The sequence below is a fragment of the Pseudorca crassidens genome, chromosome 1 (assembly GCF_039906515.1).
Source record: "Pseudorca crassidens isolate mPseCra1 chromosome 1, mPseCra1.hap1, whole genome shotgun sequence".
Classification (NCBI taxonomy): domain Eukaryota; kingdom Metazoa; phylum Chordata; class Mammalia; order Artiodactyla; family Delphinidae; genus Pseudorca; species Pseudorca crassidens.
Genome location: NC_090296.1, coordinates 104,103,137 through 104,120,217, shown reverse-complemented (window position 1 = coordinate 104,120,217; position 17,081 = coordinate 104,103,137). Strand labels below are relative to the sequence as shown.

At 44.5% G+C, this 17,081-nt stretch overlaps 1 protein-coding gene across 3 annotated transcripts in view; it reads left to right on the top strand.

Moving 5' to 3' along the window:
• Positions 1 to 6,006: 6,006 nt before the first annotated feature.
• The window catches only part of RAB27A (RAB27A, member RAS oncogene family), a 74,022-nt gene continuing 62,947 nt past the window's right edge, over positions 6,007 to 17,081 (top strand). Inside the window, exon 1 of one of the 3 annotated variants that reach the window (XM_067747617.1) lies at positions 6,007 to 6,220. The gene's annotated coding sequence lies outside the window, so the exon portion shown is untranslated. Of the gene's footprint in view, positions 6,221 to 6,448; positions 6,601 to 17,081 lie in introns of those variants that run through there. The other 2 variants (XM_067747607.1, XM_067747616.1) reach the window with 2 other exon arrangements.

The following is a 17,081-nucleotide window of genomic DNA, read 5'->3' as shown; positions in this document are numbered from 1 at the left end:
ACAATCACTACACGTTCAAATTGTCCCAGATTTGGCTGGTTGGAGTCCTTTCAAGCTGGCTCCTGTATTCTTTTTTAATGTTTATTTCAAATATAAAATGTAATGTTTAAGCATTTTCTGAAAATAATTTTGTAGTTTAACAAGTGTAAAATAAGACTTCTTAAAAAAGTTTACAACTAGGTATAAAATAAGAATATACTTTGACATTCACAGTGGACATTTTTGAAAGGTAAGTTTTGTTAATGTAGCTTATAAACAAAAATATATTGACAGTCCTAGTTAAAATAAGCAAGCTCTTAGCTGAGGAATAATCCTCCCCCAGATGGGTCTGTGTCCTTTTGATATGTCCTTGTCATTCTCTGAGCACTTCTTTACTTTCTGGCTCATCCTTTTCTTAGACGAAGCTTTGACTCTAGGAGTTTGGTTCTTTTTTAAAAATTGAAACAAAATTCACATAACACATTTTAAAGCATACAATTCTGTGGCATTTAGTACATTCACAATGTTGTGAAACTATCACTTCTGTCGAGTTCCAGGACATTTTCATCACCCCAAAAGGATGATGTACAGTAAACAGTCATTCTCTATTCCTCTTCCCTGCAGCCCTGGCAACCAGTCTGCTTTCTGTCTCTATGGATTTACCTTTTCTGGATGTTTCATTTAAATAGGATCATACAGTATGTGACCTTCCGTGACTAGCTTCTTTTACTTAGTATACGTTCAAGTTTCATTCATGTTGTAACATGTATTAGTGCCTCACTCCTTTTTGTGGCCAAGTAATATTCCATTGTATGGATATACCACAATTTCTTTATCCATTCATCCATTGATGGATGTTTAGATTGTTTCTACCTTTTGGAACCTTTTGGAGTAGTGCTGCTATGAACATTTGTGTACAAGTATTTGTTTGAATACCTGTTTTCAATAATTTTGGCATATTTCTAGGAATAAACTTGTTGGGACATATGACGATTCTCTGTTTAACTTTTTGAAGAACTGCCAAACTGTTTCCCAAAGTGACTACATCATTTTACATTCCCTCCAGCAATGTATAAAGGTTCCAGTTTCTCTATATCTTACTAACACTTGTTATTTGTCTCTTCTTTTTTTTTTAAAGTTATGAAGTGGTATCTCATTATGGTTTTTTTTTTTTTTTTTAAACATCTTTATTGGAGCATAATTGCTTTACAATGGTATGTTAGTTTCAGCTTCACAACAAAATGAATCAGTTATATATATACATATGTTCCCATATCTCTTCCCGCTTGCGTCACCCTCCCTCCCACCCTCCCTATCCCACCCCTCCAGGCGGTCACACAGCCATTGTGGTTTTGATTTGTGTTTCCCTAATGACTAATGCCATTGAACTTATTTTCATGTGGTTGCTGGCCACTTTTATATCCTCTTTGGAGAGATGTCTATTTTAGTCCTTTGCCTGCTTTTTAATTGGATTGTCTTTTTGTGGTTGAGTTGTAAGAGCTCTTTATATATTCTGATACTATATTCTTATCAGATATATGGTTTGCAAATATTTTCTCCCATTCTGTGGATTGTGTTTTCACTCTCTTGAGAGTATCCTTCGATGTGAACAAATTTTAAATTTTGATTGTCTAATACAGTTTTCTTTTGTTGCTTCTGCTTATGCTATCACATGTAAGAAACCATTGCCAGATTCAAGGTCATGAAGATTTCTGCCTATGTTTTCTTCTATGAGTTTTATAGTTTTAGTTCTTATGATTTAGGTCTTTGATCTATTTTGAGTTAATTTTTATATATGGTGTGAGGAAAGGGTCCAACTTCACTCTTTTACATGTGAATATCTATTCTCCCAGCACCATTTGTTGAAGAGACTGTTCTTTCCCCATCAAATGGTCTTGGTACTCTGTTTGAAAATCAATTGGCTATAGATTTATGGGCTTATTTCTGGACCCTCAAGTCCATTCCACTCGTCTATATCTCTGTCTTTATGCTAATACCACACTGTTTTGATTACTGCAGTTTTGTATTAAGTTTTGAAATCAGGAAGTGTGAATTAACTTTATGCTTTTTTTTTTTTGTGGTACGCGGGCCTCTCACTGTTGTGGCCTCTCCCGCCACGGAGCACAGGCTCCAGACGCACAGGCCGAGCGGCCATGGCTCATGGGCCCAGCCGCTCCGCGGCACGTGGGATCCCCCCGGACCAGGGCACGAACCCACATCCCGTGCATCGGCAGGCGGACTCTCAACCACTGCACCACAAAGGAAGCCCTATCTTTATTCTTTTTCAGGATTTTTTTGGGGGCTATTTGGTGTCCTTTGCAATTTCATGTGAATTTTAGCATCAGCTTTTCCTTTTCTGCAAAAATAGTGTTGAATTCGATAGGGATTGCATTGAATCTACAGATTGCTTTGGGGAGCATTGCCATCTTTACAATATTATGTCTTCCAATCCAACAACATGGTATATATTTTCATTTATTTAAGTCCTCTTTAATTTCTTGCAGTAGTGTTCTGTAGTTTTTAGTGTATAAATCCTGCATCTCCTAAGTATTTTATTCTTTTTGTTGCTATTATAAATGGGATTTTTTTTAAAAAGTTCCTTTTTTGATTGTTCATTCCCAGTGTGTAGAAATACAACAGATTTTTGTGTATTGATCTTGCACCCTGCATCTTTGCATATTTCATTTATTAGCGCTAATAGTTTTTTAGTAGATTCTTTAGGATTTTATATATAAAAGATCTTGTCTTTGGTTCCTTTTATTGGAAAAGGGTATTTAGAAATCAAGATCTGAGTGCTGAGTGTGTTCATAGCTACTATGATATACTTGCTTCTAGGACCTCTTAGCAGATGGAGCTGGAAAATATATACTTAATACATATCTATACATAACTCTATTTCTCCATATTAAAAATCATGAGTTTGTACTGATACCTCCCATTTCAATCCTATTAATGTAACTGGAGCTGGGACTCTGCATGTTTCAAGCAGCAGCCTGCAGTGTCAGAGAAGCTCCAGAGCTGGAAGCAAGAGGTATACTGTGACCAGTTCTGTGACTGGAGTAAGAAGTGGTGTGGGGAGGATTTTGAACTGGTGCACAAGATGGGTTTAATATACTTAGTTTCTGTAATAACTTTCTCTCTTTGTTTTCCTCTGGACACACTTTTCTCAAATTCCTTCTTGGATTTCCTCTGCCAATGCCTTAAATACTGAGTGATCCTCTGGGTTCTGCACCAAGCCCCCTCTTTGCCCTCTCAGCACATTTTCTACACTAGCTCATTGCCTCTCATGTCTTTGAGTCCCTTTGGTAATAGCTCCAGTTCACGTCTTCTGTGCTTCAGACCAACTTATTCAACTACATACTGAACAGTTTCACTTGGATGTTCTGCTGGTGCTGGTATGTCAGAGTTGAAATGTCCTAAACTTGTTTATTATTGCCTATTTCACTCTCCTTCCCTGTTGCTTTCTTCCTTTTGCTCAAGGGTTCCTAGTTGCCCAAACCAGAAATCTGGGCGTCTCCATGGATTCCTCCCTCTTCTTCACCCCCTACAACAAAGTCTTCCTCTTTTTTTTTTAATTAATTAATTTTTATTTTCGGCTGTGCTGGGTCTTCGTTGCTGCACGTGGGCTTTCTCTAGTTGCGGCGAGCGGGGGGCTACTATTCATTGCAGTGCATGGGCTTCTCACTGCGGTGGCTTCTCTTGCAGCAGAGCACAGGGTCTAGGTGCACGGGCTTCAGTAGTTGTGGCGCGTGGACTTAGTTGCTCCGCGGCATGTGGGATCTTTCTGGACCAGAGATTGAACCCGTGTCCGCTGCGTTGGCAGGTGGATTCTTAACCACTGCGCCACCAGGAAAGTCCCTAACAAAGTCTTCTTGATTCACTCTCTTAAGTATCTCAAATCTGTCCATTCATCTTCATCCTCAGAGCCACTGCCTTAAACCAGATATCCCTCACTTGGACTTCAGCATGCTAATTGGCCTTCCCAGCCCATTCTTCGCCTTATAGCCATTAAGAAAATGGGTTCAGGGCTTCCCTGGTGGCACAGTGGTTGAGAGTCCACCTGCCGATGCAGGGGACACGGGTTCGTGCCCTGGTTTGGGAAGATCCCACATGCCGCGGAGCGGCTGGGCCCATGAGCCGTGGCCACTGAGCCTGCACGTCCGGAGCCTGTGCTCCACAACGGGAGAGGCCACAACAGTGAGAGGCCCACATACCACAAAAAAAAAAAAAAAAAAAAAAGAAAATGGGTTCTAAGTTCTGGTCCTGGCTTTGCCACTTATTAGGTATATGAACTTAGGTTGCTTAATCCCTTTAAGGCTCAGTTTCCTCATCTGTAATATGGGGACAAGAATAGTGCTTATTTTATAGGGCAATTGTGAGACGTAAATGAGGTGATATATGTAAAGTTCTTAGCATATTGGCTGATTCAGAGTAAATGGTCAATAAATGTTAGCTAATATAAGCATTCCAGGGTTCTTCATATTCCAGCCTCTGCTCATTTCTGCAGTTTCTTTGATTGCTTCCTTCCACTCAGTTTTTCAGCTTTTCCGAACTTCTTTCAGTTGCTCCAATATCTCATTCTCTCTTTTTGCCTCCAGACCATTCCTCTGCTCTCTTTCCTAAAACTCTCTCCTCTGTCACTTTCCCCTCTTATTCATCCTTCTGAATCTATACATCACTATCTCTGGGAAGTCTTGACTTGGTGTCACTTATCTGTGTTCCAGTTACACTCTTTAACTTCCCTTATCAAGGATCGTATCTCACTGCACTGGAGTTAACTTGGTTTCTCTGAGGGCAGGATCCCTGAGGGCAGGGACCAATTTACCTCGTTCATTATTGCCTCTCCAGTACCTAACACAGTGCTTGACTCACTGAATGAAATGAATGAATGGGTGACGACGAATGGGCCACAGTATCGCTATTTTCTGATCTCCTGCCTGGTAAACTCCTGGTGACAGCCCTGCCTGGCTGCAGGAGTGGGGAGGGCTGAAGGGGGAGCTCTCCTTATATGAGCCATTAGCGGTTGCTGCATTGTTGGCCCCCCAGATCTTAGCTGATCAGTGACTCCTAAGACTTCCTCTACACATGAATATCGGGCTACTTTTCCTGTCCTAACCTCCATCAACAACAGTGTGATGGCCTTTCTCTTCCCTGGAAAACATCCCTTGAAAGCATCACCCTATGGTGAAATCTGTTATCCCTAACTTTGAGATCACTGTGTTGTATTTAGAACTATTAAATTGAATGTATATTCAATATTTGGCAATTTCATATGGTTCATCCTATATGTGAATCTGAGAAGCTGATTGTACTGTAGTGCGAACTGTGAGTAGTTATAGACTGAAAGAATGATGGAGTTGGGCAGGTCGCCCTGAGACAGCTGGAATTTGTGGTGCAAGAAGAATCAGTGAGATAGAACAGATAGTAAGAGACAGTAGACTAGGGCTTCCAGTCATTTTCTTTTGCTTAGAAGTAGAATTATTTGGTTCAGAAGTGCTTTGCCGGAAAGCCCACGGGGCAGGCCCCAAAGCCACTGTTCAGACCCCCAGGGCACTGGAGGAGAATTTGGCTGCCTCTCAGTGGGAACCTGGTGGCCGCAACCTGCCTCACAGCCACAGGTCCAAGCGGCCCACACAGAACCGTCGGCACTGAGAGAAGGGAGCCGCTGGGGGGCAGCAAAGGCTCGCAGATTTCTCCGTACAGGGGCTATTCTTTCAAGTACTGTACTTTTTTTGTTGTTGTTAACGAATTGCTCTAATACTTGGAAATTTAACTGAGAGCGATTTTATAATCTGAACTAGACTGTACGAGTAGAGACCCCGTTTGTCATTTCCTTCCAGAAATATATTTTTTTCCTGCCAGAATTCTACTACTCTCCCCCCGCCCCCGCTTCCCCCGGTCATTTTCAAGAATCCCGGAGCTTTTTCTCACTCCAGGAGGGCCATGTCCAGGCTCCCTGAGTGAGGAGCTGGCGGGGCGGGATGGACAGTGGCAGAGCCGGATGCCCAGCGCGGATCCGGTCCCTGGGGAGCCGGACCAAGGGGGCACTGTGAGCTGGAGCGCCCCCGGGCCTCAGGAACCGCAGGGCAGGGCTGACTTTGCAGCCGCTCAGCACCTCTGGCTACAAGGTGGACACACCGACCTGATGCCCTGGAAAACACCTTTAGAAAATGGCTTTTAGGGGAGCAGATTTGGCGAGAGACACCAAACTACCTTGCAGTGCCCGATCCCGTGGCAGTTTGTAAGTGTCACCACTGTGTCTCAGAACGAAAACAACCCCCTAAGGTTTCGCGCCTTCCGGGAAGCGGCAGTGGAGACCCAACTTGGATTAAAAAGAGGCGAATGGGGCCTTTGCGTGGCAGGTGCGGCGGGGCTGGGGGCGGCGCGCGGGGAGGGCGCCCGCAAAGCGCTCTCGCAGAGTTGGGCGGGGGTGCTCGCCGAGGTGACAGGAGGAAGCGGGAGGTGGAGGGTGGAGAGGAGGTCCCGCCCCCACCTCGCTCTCCTTTACGGGAAGTGATGTGGGGCCCGACGGAAAATACCCGCCGAGAACCCAAAAAAGGCCGTCAGCGGGTGGACGCGGCGCGCGCAGAAGGAGCGGCGTGGGGACCGCGGGCGAAACAGGTGAGGCGGCTGGCGCGGGCGGGGGAGGCGCGCTTAGGCCCGGGGCTCCTGGAGGCTCCAGTCACCCCGCGGGGCTGAGCGACGCAGAGGGCGAGCGCAGAGTCTGGCCCTGGGGCGGGGGGTGGAGCTGCAGCTCCTTTTCTCCCCGCCTGTGGGCGGCTGAGCCCACCAGAAAAGCTGCTTTGCTTCTCCCGGGCCCTCAGCACAGACCCCACGATGACAGTGACGGGGGTGAGGGTCAGCTTGGGCGAGGTGCTGATTAGGTGGAGTCCCAGGTTGGGACGGGGCTGAGGTCACCTCCGGGCGGCATCCAGGTGCGAGGCTCCCCATCTCGGGGTGGGAGGAAGGAAACTTCTCTGGCAGGAGAGGAGGAAGAAGGTTCCAGACCTCCTGCACGCCCTCCTCTCCGCCCCCCAGCCCCCCGCCGTTTTTTCCTCCCTCCCTTTGTTGTCGGTTGAATGATTTAACATCTTGACACCTTTGCTGGTGAGGGTCTGGACGGGCAAACTGCACGGGTGGGAGAGGGTTCTCTCTTTCCCTGCCAATCAGACAGAAAACCCTACCAGGCAGCCAGGCTCTCTGGTCTTGACTGGTGGTAGGGCTGGTGTGATGACTCGTTTGCTAACTATTGCCAAAGCTTTTGTCTCTGTCCCAGTAGATCACCGATTAAGCAAAGTCAGGCCTGAAGTGAAGGAAAGCTTGTGAGCCCTTGACTTCACCTTCCCAGCATTTCGGCTCCTGCGGGCCACATGACTTCCTGCCAGGGGGTCCTCTTTCTTACCTCTATGGGCTAACAGCTATTTTTCCTACTGGATGGATTATCACTTTTGGCTCAGCTCATCATTCAGATGTTGAGAAGGGGAGGAGTGTTATGCTGTATAAATTTTCTATAATTATTGGTGATATAACTTGTTGGTGCTTCACTGTTCTTGTTCCATTTATTTATTTATCTTAAACTTCTTAGAAACTTGCTTTAGGGGGGAAACACAGTCTGGAAAACAGAATTTCTGCAGATGGTTACAAATGAAGAAAGGTTAATGTAGTGCTGGAAAGACTTGACTGACCATCATTCTTTTCTATATTTTATGTTAGTTTTTCATTCCTACTTTCTTCCTTTCCTTTATTCTTTCTTCCTTACTCCCTCACTTCCTTAATTTCCATGGCCTGCCTTGATTTTTAACTTTGATGAAGTACAATTAATTTATTTTTTCTTCTGTTGCTCTGCTTTTGGTGTCAAATCTAAAAAAGCATTGCTAAATCCAAAGCCATGAAGATTTATGCCTATGTTTTCTTCTAAGAGCTGTATAGTTCTAGCTCTTACATTTCCATCTTTGACTCACTTTAAGTTAATTTTTGTATATGGTGTGTGGTAGGGGGTCTAACTTAATTTTTTTGCATATGGACATCCAGTTCTCCCAGCACCATTTGTTGAAAAGATTATTTTTTCCCCTCTCAATGCTGTTGGTGCCTGTGTTGAAAATAAATTGACTGTAAATGTGAGGGTTTATTTCTAGACTCTCAGTTCTACTCCACTGATCTGTATGTCTATCCTTATGCTAGTATCATACTCGCCTCTTTATTAGCTGTGTACATGGTGAGTTTTGAGATCGGGAAGTGTGAGTCCTCCCACTTTGCTTTTCTTTTTTGAGACTGTTCTGGCTATTCTGGGTTCCCTGAATTTCCATATGAAATTTAAGATCAGCTTCTCAATTTCTGTTGCCTTGGTTTTAAAAGAGATCTAAGGGTCTTGAAGTGGGCAACAGTCTCTAGGAACCAGACTCTTGATTTTCCTCTTCCAAACCTGCTTTCGCTTAGTCTCACCTGTCTCCGTTAATGGCAACTTCACTCTTCCAGGTGCTCAGGCTAAACACCCCAGGGTCACCCCTGATTCTTTTCTTTCTCTCACACTCCACATCTAGTCCCTCAGCAGATCTCATTGGTTCTATTTTGAGTCTATACCTAGGATAGGAAATTTCCACAGTTTCCCCTGCTTCCACCAAGTTCCTTTCACTTCTGTCGCCTGGATTACTCAAAAGCCTCCTACAGGGCCACTCTGCTTCCACCCTCACCACTCTACAGTCTGTTCTCAACGCAGCAGCCAGAGTCAATTATGTCTCTCACTCCGGTGCTCAAAGCTCTCCAGTGGCTTTTTATCTCAGAAGGAAACCAAAGTCCTTACTGTGGCCTGCAGTCCCCTTACATGGTGTGGGGGGCTTCATCTTCTATCACTCCCCTCTTTTCACACTCTGCTTCAGCCACGCCTCAGGACCTTTGTATTTGCTGTTTCCTTTGCCTGGAATGTTCTTCAGATGTCTGCACAGCTTACTCACTCATTTCTTTCAAGTCAAAAGTCATTTCTTTAGAGATGCCTTCTTGTACCATCCCATCTAAAATAGCATCCCTCACCCCCCACCCCCGCCCTGTCCCATCATTTTCTTCCCCTTTCCCTTGCCTTATTTTTCTTTAGAGTATTTATAGCACTTACTGTCATCACACACACACACACACACACACACACACACACACACACACGTATGTTGTACACAACATCTATCTCCCATTGGTGGAATACAAGCTCCATGAAGGTCAGGAATTTGTCTTGTTCACTATGGTGGGCAAAGCACCTAGAATGGTTTCTGGCACATATTAAGCCCTAAAAAATCATGTTGAGTGAATGAAAAGGGAATGAGAGGCTGAGAAATGGGGATCACTCTGCTATTTCTTTCTCACTCTTCTTCCCACTTTATCCGAGAAGCAATGTCCATAGCTATACCACAACTCCTAAACCTCTCCTCTTCTATTCTCCTATTTTCCTCAAGATAATGGCCTTACCCTCCTTGGAAAGGGAAAGGTCGAACAAGCAGAAAGGTGAGGACTTTGGGTCCTTCCCACCGTGGCAGTGGGGAGCCCTCTTCTCTGGGTGGGGGCATTCAGCATCTGTCTCCAGTGATTCGGTCTCTTGTGCTGATCTAGGGAGAGAGTGAAATCCCTTGGAAATTGGAGAAAATGGAATTTCATTTCCTAATGAATATTTTGCAGTACAGTGAATTTAATCTTTTTCTGACTTCTAACTGAAATTGCCAGTTCTGAGACTCATTTTGGCCTTTAATGACGTGACGACTTTAGACTGTCAGCTGATTATGTGTACGTGGCCTTAGACAAAAAAAGAAGTGTTCAATAAACTCTTGCTGAATGTACCCATAAGTTAATGAATAAACTTGGATTTGTTTTCCTCATTAGAAACCTCTAGTCCATATATTTAATTTTTCTTAGTGTATAGATATAAGTATCTGGTCTCAGTCCACCTCATCCTGCTGCTCCTGATAGAGCAATATTGGCAACAGTTGAGAGGGGTTTCCTGCGGACCTCTCTCAGTGAGAATTGAGTTAACTGGCCCAGACAGCACAGTAATCAATCTTCTGTGTTATTTTGAAAACTGAACTAGCCTTCCATCGTTATTTAGACTTATCTTGGAATGTGCCCTGTTTATATCTTCACTACAAACTATGAAAAAGGATTATTTTTACGTACATGGAATATATATATATATTTCTCTCTAATAAATTATGATAAGCTTGATACCACCTGAAAAACCAAACAGGGCTCACATATTTAAAGTGTGAGTCCGTAATTAACTGGATGGGTGGGAGAATCCCTCTCACGATGTATATGTATATCAAATCACCATGATATACACTTTAAACATCTTACAATTTTATATGTCAATTATGCCTCAATAAAGCTGGCTCACAATAAAAAAAAAAAAATGTGATGCCCTAGGCAGCAAGATTGTCTTGCCATTGTTAGAACAAGATTGCCTTCTGAAGAGAGGAATTTTTCCCTTTCACTGCTTTCATTTTTTATACTGTGTGCAGGTTTTGCTTGGATCATATTTATTCCTCTGCCTCTTGGTCAGGAAGTTCCAGTTTATGGTTTGGTTTCCCTTAAGCTGATTATCTTGGGAGCAGATGAGAGCACTGAGTTGGAGGAAGAGATAAAGGGCTTGTAATTAACTTTATGTCCAGAGGGTGAGAGGTGTGGAGCTGTGAGCATCCAGCTGGTTTTGGCCTCCTGTCTGGTTGTGCAGTACACCACATTGTTTTTCTTGTATGATTGAGGTCTACTAACACTCATATTTCACTCACTGTTAAAGAAAACTTGATGCCTCACTTACTCAAAAGAAATGTTGAAAGTTATTCTTCCTTGCCTGTTTTTGTTTTGTTGTTTGCCTCTGTGTGTGTTACCCATGAGAAGGCCTCCCATTTGGTGCCTCAGCCACACTTGGCACCACCCACAAATATGAAATCAGACTTTTGAGTCTTGAAATTGACCTTTTAACGTGGGGTCAGAGGTAGGGCGCCAGATTTAGCAAATTGGAAAAAAAAAAGAAATTTGCATTTTGGATGACCAACAACTAATATTTTACTATAAGTATGTCCCATGCAATATTTGGGATGTACTTATGCTAAAAAAATTAGTTGTTTTTATGAAAGGCAAAATCAACTGGTGTCTTGAATCTAATGTGGTAACCCTGGTTTGGTAAACCTAGGTTTATGCCCAGGGAATGCATTGAGCATGATAATGTCCAAAGAACGCCTGAGCTATGGCTCACTTCGGTGATTGCACATGTGTCCATCTTAAGGAAGGAGGGGGCTTGTAAACTCAAGGAGTATTAGAACTAGAAGGAAGTAGAAGATTATCTTACTCTAGTGTTTGGTAGTTAAGGAAATTTTTATCCAGAGATGTTAAGTCATTTTCTAAGGTCCCACAGTTAGAGCCAGAACCGGAACTCTGGGTCCAGTGGTTGGTCTGCTACATAATGTCTTCCCTTAAGAGATCATGTGTAAGTTGCTTATGTTTTCGTGCTGACCTTTAATCACTTCTTTTGCCACCCTCCCATGATCGCTCCATTCTCTTGCTGTCCTTCCAGTTCCTAGATCCGTTATGTAGCAGGCAAAGCCATCCTCGTGGATACCCTTGTCTTTTCTCTGAGAACCATAGGACTGTTTAGAGCCACCATAGGTTGTATTTCTGTGGTGATGCCAGAAAGCCAGAAAGCCTGTCTTTCCATGTGTTTTTATTCCTTTTAAGGTCTGGTTAATATTTTTGTTACCTTTGAGTGTTCATTGTAAGATGCTTTGATTTAGGAGGACTTGCTGAGAACAATTCCACAGCCACCAACTACTGTCTCACTGTAAGTCACTTGCTTTGTGTGGCCTATTCCTTTGATACTCCGTATCCTTTTGTATTTTGGTAGAATAGATATGGAAGCTACATGGTAAGGACCAATGCAGTAGATAGGTGTATGTGACTTCCTGTTTAGAGATGTGTCCTTTTAAAACACTGGGTTATTTTCTTACTGTTTAAAAGTTATTTGTACTTATTTGAGAAAGCAGTCTTGAAAACGAATATGCTTCCTCTGACTCTCACGAGAATACCATATTTCAGAGCCACTAATCCTGTTTTTTCATAGCTTTGTTGATTAATTCATATAAAGCCTTACCAGCTGCCAGGTCAAAGCATAACAATGAAATCGGTTGCCAAGAGACTGAAAAATCTGTTCGTTCTTAACTAACTGCTGCTCATCTATCTTGCTCTGATCCCACCTCATGGGCAGCTGGTCAAGCCTTATCTGAGTATGGCTGGTTACTTATCTCCTGTATATTTGTATCATTGACAACAAAGACAGGGTCTCAGTCAGCTAATAAAACTTATGGTAAGGTATTGTTTAAATTCTTGCTGTACTAATATGGGAAGGAAGGAATGAGACATACACCTGAGAATTTTAAAATATAATCCATGGTTGTGGTCGGGCTTTCTTTGTTTCCTGCAGTGTGTGAATCATTTTCATAATGAATCTCACCACTGCAAGGGAGCAACCCCAGGCATGAGTAAAAAGGTCTAGCAGCCCTTGAAAAGATAAAGTATCGTCCTTCTAGTCAGATACTGGAGACCACATGTGGCCAAACAAGCTGCTGGCTGTTCCAGGCTGGGCTTCCTTCATCAGAGACAAGGTCAGTTCTCCATTGCCCCCACTCTGCTTAGGCACAGAGGGCCGTGAAGTGGGTTGTGGTATTTCCTCAGAGAGTGACTCATCCCTGTGTTCCACAGCTCCTGCTGGAACGTGGAGGAACCAACACAGGCAGGAATTAGTGGATTCGTTTTTAGCTTCTAACACTGCCAATAATTAACTAAGTGATATTACACCAGCGTTCTCAATAGGGCTGGTTCCGACTCGCTCCTCCCGCAGAGGGCACTGGGCAATGTCTAGAGACACGTCTGGTTGTCACACCTGGGGAGCTATTGCTGGCATTTAGAGACCAGGGGCGCCTCTAAACATCCCACAATGCACAGGACAGCCCCTCATGGCAAAGGGTCAGTCCTGCCCACCATGTCAGTAGGGCCAAGGCTGAGAAACCCTGCGTTAGACACATCGTTGAACCTCTCTGGTGTGCGGTTTCCTGAGTTCCACATTCTCTCCATCATGTAAAGTAACTAAGCCTAACTCCACCACTCTTGCCTTTCTAACCTCTCCCTCACCCCAATTCTAAGTCATTAAATGTGAAGTAGGACCCAGGCATCTATATGTGTACATAGTTTTTAATCCCCACCAGGGATGCTGGTGGGCAGTTGGGACTGAGAACCCTGCCCTCAGGGATCATGGAGTGAGGTCCTCACCAAGGTGCCAGGTGGACCATTTGAGGGGAGTGGATGGTGTGGGGAGAGCCTGCCAGTAGGAAGTGAGAGCCGGGTGGCAGGGCCTGGCTGCCGTGTGACTCAGTGCAGGTGGAAGGCTGCCAGAAGGGCCGCAGGGAGTGCTGTGACTGAAGGCTTGGTTCCTGAATTCCTCAGAGACGGGGCCCTCAGCCCCTCGGCCTGACGAGCTCTCAGCTTCCTGGGAGTGTCTGCTCCACAGATTCCCAGCTGGCCACCGTACCCTTGTGCCAGAGGTGCCACAGACCTCAGAGTTTCCCAAGGAAATAGTAGGACTGGCCAGTTTTTTCATTAACACTCCATTTCCTGCTTAGCTAGAGCCTCTCTGAGAGATTAAAAGTCAACAGCAAAAACCCCAACCCTGAGTCAGCAGCCCATTTTGCCACCCAGATAAGGTGGCAACAACCTCACTTGTTACACTTACGGCATCATGTAATTTAAGGGCTGGTAGGCACCTTAGAAACAAGGGGGCCCAGCCTCCCCTCCACCTCAGAGGTTCAGAGCGGTCCCCAAGGTCACATGACAAATTGATGGCAGAGACGGTTCTAGAAGACAGGTCTGCTGGTTCTTTCTATGCCCCTGTGCAAATGTTTCTTAATTGTAACCAGCAGTGTCTCTTCCTTGAACTCTTCTGAAATATCACAGGAATTGAAGCAAGTATATTAATGATTTTCCCCTATGTTAAAGCAGTCCAGAAATATCTGTCTGCTATGGCTGTGTGCCAGCTGCCAGTTAAAGGCCACCATCATTTTTTTGCCTGTACTATTGCTTTTCTTCTTCTTCTTCTTCTTTTTTTTTTTTTTTGCCCACACCACGCAACATGTAGGATCTTAGTTCCCCGGCCCGGGGTCAAACCTGCACCCCCTGCTGTGGAAGCATGGAGTCTTAACCACTGGACCACCAGGGGAGTCCCTGCTGCTTTTCTGGTCCCGTTCTGTGCCACCCATAACCCATTCCTCACACAAAGCCAGGGATCTTTAAAAAATGTAAATCAGATCATATCCTTCTTCTGTTTAAAATTCCTCAGTCGGGGCTTCCCTGGTGGTGCAGTGGTTGAGAGTCCGCCTGCCGATGCAGGGGACACGGGTTCGTGTCCCGGTCCGGGAGGATCCCACATGCTGTGGAACGGCTGGGCCCGTGAGCTATGGCCGCTGAGCCTGTGCGTCCGGAGCCTGTGCTCCACAGCAGCGGGAAAGGCCACAACAGGGAGAGGCCCGCGTGCCGCAAAAAAAAAAAAAATTCCTCAGTCACTTCCCATTGCAGTTGGTGTAAAATCCAAATGTTCTAACTGGTCTGGAAGAGTCTCCGTGATCTGAGCCCTGTTGACCTCCTTGACCTCAGTTCACCCCTGTGCCTCCATCTTTCAGCCTTACCTACTTCCTTTCTGTTCCTTAAAAATGCCAAGTTCTTTCCTTCCTCAGAGCCTTTATACTTGCCTATAATTCTTTTCTCTAGATCCTCACCTGGCTGGTCCCTTGCAGCAGAGTAATCCCTGATCACTCTGTTGAAAGTAGTCTCTAGTCAGTCTCTACCCTATTATTACACTATTGTCTTCACAGGACTTAGTACTCTTTGAAATTATTTTATCTCTGTCTTCACTTATTACTGTCTGTGTCTTCCTACTGAATTGTTCTGTCTATGAAAGCAGGGACTTTTTCTGTTTTGTGAACTCTCTATGCTTAGCACCTAGAATAATGCCTGGCACATGGTAGATGCTAAGGTAATAAATGAATGATAGAGTAACTAGGGAGTTGGTGTTAGAGAAGATTGCCTGACAGATTGTCCTATGTAATTCCTATTTTTTTCCTACATTGAGCTTTATTTATTTATTTTTTAAACTTGTTTCTTTTTTTAAAATTAATTAATTAATTGTTGACTGCGTTGGGTCTTCGTTGCTGTGTGCGGGCTTTCTCTAGTTGTGGCGAGTGGGGACTACTCTTCCTTGCAGTGCGTGGGCTTCTCATTGTGGTGGCTTCTCTTGCTGCATAGTACGGGCTCTAGGCGCGCAGGCTTCAGTAGTTGTGGCACATGGGCTCTAGAGTGCAGGCTCAGTAGTTGTGGTGCACGGGCTTAGTTGCTCCGCAGCATGTGGGATCTTCCTGGACCAGGGCTCGAACCCGTGTCCCCTCATTGGCAGGAGGACTCAACGACTGCTTCACCAGGGAAGTCCTGGACTTTATTTTTTGAACTAACTGGAATGCCAGTTTGATACATGAGAAAAGTGCAACTGTTAAGCAGACGAGATTCCTTTCTTTGAAGATGAATGTACTCACTTCCTCTGGTAAAAACTCTGTGGGAAGCAAGTATAAAAGGACAAGGGTACTTGGTAAGCACAGACTCAGACACAGGGACTTAGAAATCAAACAGGTCCAAGAGCTTTAGTGCTGGATGGGGCCTGTAAGATCACCATGGGAATGGTTCCTCAAAACTGGCTGCCCATGAAAATCACACAGGGAACTTTTATTTAAAACATACTCACGCAGGGACTTTCTTGGCGGTCCAGTGGCTAAGACTCTGTGCTCCCAATGCAGGGGACCTGGGTTTGATCCCTGGTCAGGGAACTAGATCCCACATGCCGCAACTAAAGATCCTGCACGCGGCAACAAAGATTTCCGTGTGCCACAACTAAGACCCGGTGCAGCCAAATAAATATTAAAAAAAACCCACAAAACCTAAAAAAACATACACATGCAAAACCACACGTTTTTCAGTCTCTCCTTTGGAGATTTTAATTTGCTATTCTTGGCATTAAGGCTGGGGAATCCATGTTTTATCAAAAATGCTGCTGTAGTGATGGATGGTGCACAGCCAGGTTTGGGAACCAGTGACTGAGCCCACTTCTGTTCCCAGGTGAATACACTGAGAGGTTCAAAGAGATCCCCTGTCTCACTCAGGGGCACCCACCTGGGGAGCTGGGAGATGGCACTCAAATCTCCCAGCTTTCTCTGCGCCTTTCGAAAAATGTAGTGAGAAAGAGTCTCAGGGACAGAGGTGGCACAGCCTTGGAAGTTGTGGGTTTATTACTTTTTTCTTTGTTGACATGTAACTAACCAGTCTGGTGTCAACCAGGAAATGCATGTAGCATCGTTTTCCTTTTTGATTACAAACTGTCAGAACAATCTGATTTTAGTGGAGCCATGATCAAAGTGTGGTTCTGGGACCAGCAACACCGGCACCATCTGGGAACTTGTTAGAAATGCAGATTCTCAGCCCCGGCCCAGAACTACTGATTCTGGAACTCTGGAGATGGCCCAGCAGTCTGTGTTTTCAAGCCATCCAGATAATTCTGATGCCCACTGAAGCTTGAGAACCACCATCACAGGTACTTTTTACAACCCAACCATTGGTTAAAGAAGCTGGCCTCGGCCTTTTAGTTGGTGACGCATTAACATGCAGGACTTAAGCTAGCCATCTGCTTTCCTTGGTTCAAAATAGGGACTTTTGTTATAAATCTTGTTCAAAATAGGGACTTTTGTTATAAAAGTTCAAAATAGGGACTTTAGTTATAAACCTTCGTTAGACTTTTGTTATAAATCTTCGTTAGACTGCTACACAAGAAAGGGGGGGATGGGTTAATACTTGTTGGACACCTGCTGCATGTGAGGCTCTGTGCTGGAAGCTATTACCTGTTGTCTCATTTAATTCTCACAACCATCCTGCTAGGTAGGTATTATTATCCCTATTTTGCAGATTTGGAGTCTTGAGGTTGGTGGAGGTTAAACGTGGTCTTTCCTCTGGGTTATTTGCCCAGAGATGGTTGTGCGTTT